Raw genomic sequence first — 6,269 nt, 5'->3', positions numbered from 1 at the left:
AGCAAATTTACACTGTTATACAAGCTGTACACTCAGTACTTTACATTGTAGCAAAGTGTAATTTTTTCACTGTTGTCACATGAAAAGATATAATAGAATATTTACAAAAATGGGAAGGGTTCTACTAACTTTTGTGATACTGTATATATATCTATATATATATAGATATATATATATATATCTATATATATATATATAGATATATATATAACATGATCCATCATTAGGTGCACCCCACTTGGTATCCACACCATGAGATGAGAGGACACACACACATATACATCCCTTGTATACCAATTAGGGGGAACACAGCACCAACTTTATCATAAAGCTCGGTTCACACAGGGACGACTTATCAGGCGACCTAGTCGCCTGACAAGTCGCCTCCCGTTCTGTGCTATGGAACTGTTCTAAGGGGAGCGACGCAAGTCGCTCCGACTTAGAAAAAGGTTCCTGTACGACTTTGGGGGCGACTTGGGGCGACTTGCATAGACTTCTATACAGAAGTCGTTTTGCAAGTCGCCCGGGCAGTCGTGTGCAGGTCGCCTCGGTGAGGCGACCTGCAAGTCGTGCCGCCTCTGGTGTGAACCGAGGCTCACCGTTCATTATTATTATTATTATTATTAATTCTTTACACTACAGCCTGCTCCCTCTCCATCACCTCTTCATGTTCTACATGCATACTAACCCCCCTTTTTTTTCTATTTTACTTGCCTGGCCCTTCATACCTCTTCAATAGGCTTCTATACATATATACATATAGAAGAGAATTATGCTCCAAATATTTCCATGTGTAATATTTAATAATTTTTTTTTGTCAATCCGAGACTGTTAACCCCTGCTTCACCTGCCCCTTGCTATAATTTATTTTTCCCTAAATTGTTTACACCCACGTGCTCTCCATTGTGTATATATAGCTGTCCCCCTCTAGAGGGCAGCAGGCCAATAGAAGGAGCAGCCGGCTCCCAGCGTGTAAAGGTCTTTTACCACTGCAGCCCTGATTGACAAGATTCCAGCCCTGCCTGGGTCCAATCAGATGCCGGTGACATCACTTCCTGTTACACGGTGCATGCTGGTCAATGTGGAGCTTACTGGTTCTTTTGCTCCTGGAGAAACACTGTGATCCATTCTAGCCAGCTGCTCAATCCTTTCCAGCTATCCGGAACAGCGATGGGACCTACAGAGCCATGTGGAATGCCAGGACTGCACTTTACTTTGACGAGCATGCATCTTCTATCATCTTGTGTTTTTAATCTTATCCTATTAAAGTCATCATTTTAATACTACACTCAGGTCAGCACCTCCCCCTCCCTGCTTTTTTCTTACATGTCTTGCAGAGTTCTGGACACACTCTGAAGGATGGCTGCCTTCCTTTTTAACCCTTAATACCCCTTAATACCCCAGATCGGCCCCTCCCCTCTCCACTGAACACACGGCGCCGGTGTCTATCAGCGCCTGCGCAGTACGGAGCAGACACTATCCGATGGGGGGACACTTTTCGTCAGAACACCGGCCGCTCCTGGAGTTCCTGGACGTGTGCTGGGGGGCTTTATGGGAGGGGAGGGTCTGCACTGGCACTGGCACTGATGGAGGGGGTGGTCTGCACTGAGGGGGGCCTGCACTAATGAGGGGGTGGGCTGCAATGAGGGGGGTTCTGCACTAATAGAGGGGGGGTCTGTACTAATAGAGGGGGGTCTGCACTGAGGGGGTTCTGCACTGAGGGGGGTCTGCACTGTGGGGGGTCTGCACTGATAGAGGGGGGTCTGCACTGATAGAGGGGGGTCTGCACTGTGAGGTGTCTGCACTGATAGAGGGGGGTCTGCACTGATAGAGGGGGGCCTGCACTGATAGAGGGGGGGTCTGCACTGAGAGGGGTCTGCACTGATGGAGGGGGGTCTGCACTGATGGAGGGGGGGTCTGCACTTATAGAGGGGGGTCTGCACTGATAGAGGGGGGCCTGCACTGATAAAGGGGGTCTGTACTGATGGAGGGGCGTCTGCACTGATGGAGGGGGGTCTGCACTGAGGGGGTCTGCACTGATGGAGGGGGGTCTGCACTGAGGGGGGTCTATACTGATAGATGGGGACCACACTAAGGGGGGTCTGTATTGAGGGAGAGGGGTCTGTACTGAGGGGGTCTATACTGATGAGGGGGGTCTACACTGAGGGGGTCTAAACTGATGGAGGGGGTCTGTACTTAGTGGGGGTATGTACTGAGAGAGGAGGATCTATACTGCTGGAGGAGCAGTCTGTGCTTAGTGGGGGGTCTCTACTGAGGGAGGGGGGGTCTGTACTGAAGGGGGACTATAGTTGGTGGAGGGGGGGTGACACCAATTTTTTTCTGCACCGGGTGACACCAACTGTAGTGACACCACTGGCTCTTGTCTCTGCAGCAATTTAACTTTAATGTACAGGAGGGGGGTTAACTATATACAGGAGGAGGGGGGTTAGCTATATACAGGAGGAGGGTGTTAACTATATACAGGAGGAGGGGGGTTAACTATATACAGGAGGGAGAGGTTAGCTATATACAGGAGGGGGGGGGTTAGCTATATACAGGAGGAAGGGGGTTAACTATATACAGAAGGGGGAGGGTTAACTATACACAGGAGGGGGGTTAACTATATACAGGAGGGGGGAGGGTTAACTATGTACAGGAGAGGGGAGGGTTAACTATATACAGGAGTGGGAGTTAACTATTTACAGGAGGGGGTTAACTATGTACAGTGGGGGGAACTATGTACAGAGGGGATACTATGTACAGGGGGGTAACTATGCACAGGGGGGTAACTATGTACAGGGGGTAACTAGGGGGAGAGGGGAAACTATGTACAGGGGAGGGGGTAACTATGTAGGGGGGGTAACTATGGCTCTGCCTGGGACACTGATTTAAGGACTGAGGCTGGGAACACTGGTGTAAAGACTGACTCTGCTGGTGGCACCTGATGCAAGGAGTGACTCTGCTGGGGGCACCTGATGCAAGGAGGGACTCTGCCGGGGGCACCTGATGCAAGGAGGGACTCTGCTGGGGGCACCTGATGCAAGGAGGGACTCTGCCGGGGGCACCTGATGCAAGGAGGGATTCTGCCGGGGGCACCTGATACAAGGACAGACTCTGCTGGGGACACCTGATGCAAGGACGGACTCTGCTGGGGACACCTGATGCAAGGACAGACTGCTGGGGGCACCTGATGCAAGGAAGGACTCTGCTGGTGGCAGGCGACGTGGCTAGTGACACGCTCAGGGATCCCACTTATTCGGCATTATGGGGAGTTGAATGATTTCATTTTATATTACAATGTAATAATAGAAATAATGCACTTCAATCATCCTGACACCATAACAATCATGGTGCCGAGATGATTGCAGCGCTAACACCAGGTGTTTGGAGTATCTTTATCTGCTGATTGTTAAACTTTCTAGAATACACATATTTCTATTGTTGTGTAGGATCTGGGCCTGCTGTCCCTCCATTCCTCTCTCCCCCTTTCCCTCTCCATCCCTCATTCATCTCAGACTCTAATCACACCCCTTTGAGCCACGCCCACTATTCCACGTAAACCACTCCCATTTTTCACCGTGACGCGCTTTGCGCGCCGCAGTTTTCTTTTTTTTTGCTATGCCACGCCTACAAACGAATGCCCCGCCCCTAACTTTTATACGGCTCCGCCTACAGCCAAAAAAGTGTCCCACAAATTTTTTTTGCAATGTTGGCAACTATGCGTATGATGGGCACAAGTGGCTGCATATGATGGGCACAGTGGCTGCGTTTGATGGGCACAAGTGGCTGCGTTTGATGGGCACAAGTGGCTGCGTATGATGGGCACAAGTGGCTGTATATGATGTGCACAGTGGCTGCGTTTGATGGGCACAGTGAGGCTGCAATTGATGGGAGGGGGGGTTTCAGTATTTTTCCGTTTTTTTGCGCCCCCCAAAAAATTTTAAACACCAGCTACCACTGCTCTGGTTATCCTTTTTTGTATGGTAGTTAAAACTTCAAGCTTGTATAGCATAGCTAAAACTCCTTTGTCCCATATGCATAACAACAATAAAATTTTCCTTAATTTCTTCAGTCTTTTAAACATTTTAGATCAGGGGTCCTCAAACTTTTTAGACAGGGGGCCAGTTCAAAGTCCCTCAGACTGTTGGGGGGCCGCACTATAGTTTAAAAAAAATATGAACTAATTCCTAAATTCCTATGCACACATCTTTTTTGTAGTGCAAAAGAATAAAATAATGAATAATAAATAATAATATATATAGGGGATGGACAGAGGGATGGACAGGGGGACAGTGAGATGGACAGAGGGATGGACAGGGGGACAGTGAGATGGACAGAGGGGTGGACAGGGGGACAGTGGGATGGATAGGGGGACAGTGGGATGGACAGGGGGACAGAGGGATGGACAGGGGGACAGTGGGATGGACAGAGGGGTGGACAGGGGGACAGTGGGGTGGACAGGGGGACAGTGGGATGGACAGAGGGGTGGACAGGGGGACAGTGGGATGGACAGGGGGACAGTGGGATGGACTGGGGGACAGTGGGATGGACAGGGGGACAGTGGGATGGACAGGGGGACAGTGGAATGGACAGGGGGACAGTGGAATGGACAGGGGGACAGTGGCATGGACAGGGGGACAGTGGAATGGACAGGGGGACAGAGGGGTGGACAGGGGGACAGTGGGATGGACAGAGGGGTGGGCAGGGGGACAGTAGGGTGGACAGGGGGACAGAGGGGTGGACAGGGGGACAGAGGGGGGGACAGTGGGGTGGACAGGGGGACAGTGGGGTGGACAGGGGGAGACAGGGGGACAGAGGGAGACAGGGGGACAGAGGGGTGGACAGGGGGACAGAGGGATGGACAGGGGGACAGAGGGGTGGACAGGGGGACAGAGGGGTGGACAGGGGGACAGTGGGATGGACAGGGGGACAGAGGGGTGGACAGGGGGACAGTGGGGTGGACAGGGGGACAGTGGGGTGGACAGAGGGGGGGACAGTGGGGTGGACAGGGGGACAGTGGGGTGGACAGGGGGACAGAGGGGTGGACAGGTAGACAGAGGGATGGACAGGAGGACAGAGGGATGGACAGGGGGACAGAGTGGTGGACAGGGGGACAGAGGGGGGGACAGTGGGGTGGACAGGGGGACAGTGGGGTGGACAGGGGGACAGAGGGGTGGACAGGGGGACAGAGGGGTGGACAGGGGGACAGAGGGGTGGACAGGGGGACAGTGGGGTGGACAGGGGGACAGTGGGGTGGACAGGGGGACAGTGGGGTGGACAGGGGGACAGTGGGATGGACAGGGGTCCTCACTTGTTAGTAGGCTGTTGCCTGAAGCCTCCGCTCTCGCTGTCACTCTTCACGCCTCCTGTCTCCGCGCGGGACTGTGCTGGAAACTACACTTCCCAGCATGTAGCGCGGCACACGGAGCCCTCCATTACTGGGGTGGGGGAGGCGGCTTGAGCGGAGCGGATATGCTGCCTGCCGAAGCCGAGCCGACCTGGCCCCGGCCCGAGCCTGGCCTGTCGGGAATCCGGCCCTGGGTGGGGTGGGCCGGATAAATGTCCTCGGCGGGCCGCATGTGGCCCGCGGGCCGTAGTTTGAGGACCCCTGCTTTAGATAATGGCATACACACATATGAATACCTCCTTTCATTCTTTAAAAACTTAGCAGATTTATATAAACATACATACAAAAGTATTTACCACTCTCACGATATTTGGATATAAGCAAGGGAGATTTCTAATTACTTTGTCCCTATTTCTGACTAAAATTTCTGATCGACCACCTTTTTGCCCAGAAGCACCAAGCTATCAATGATGGGCGTGAACACTTTTCCACAGCGTTCCCAAAACGCTTAAAGCCAACCTGGGCATAACATTATAGAAACCCCAAGCTGCTACAAAACATTCAAGTAATCTAGAAATACCAACCAGCGATCATAAGTTAATAAGTTATGTTACTAGTGTAGCAATACTAATTTGCACAAACTTCCTACACTGAGGCATTTATCCTATAAGGATAAAGGATTTGGTGGAGGGATATCTTTCCCTTGTCTTTGACCCATAATGATTAGAGCCTATGGCTCTAATCAGGTGCTTCCAAAAAACGTAAAAGGGGTACCTGCGCCCTTTATGGACGCACCGCCACTGTTAGCAATTGTTCTGCAGCAGCAATGGTACAAAATGTTCTGTAATGACTCAACAAGCTAGTAATCGGCTGTAATATAACAAAAAACACATTCTTAAACAATATTTACTGAGTATAATAT

Source organism: Aquarana catesbeiana, linkage group LG11, assembly GCF_042186555.1.
Source record: "Aquarana catesbeiana isolate 2022-GZ linkage group LG11, ASM4218655v1, whole genome shotgun sequence".
Taxonomy (NCBI): domain Eukaryota; kingdom Metazoa; phylum Chordata; class Amphibia; order Anura; family Ranidae; genus Aquarana; species Aquarana catesbeiana.
Note: the sequence above shows the minus strand (reverse complement) of the source record.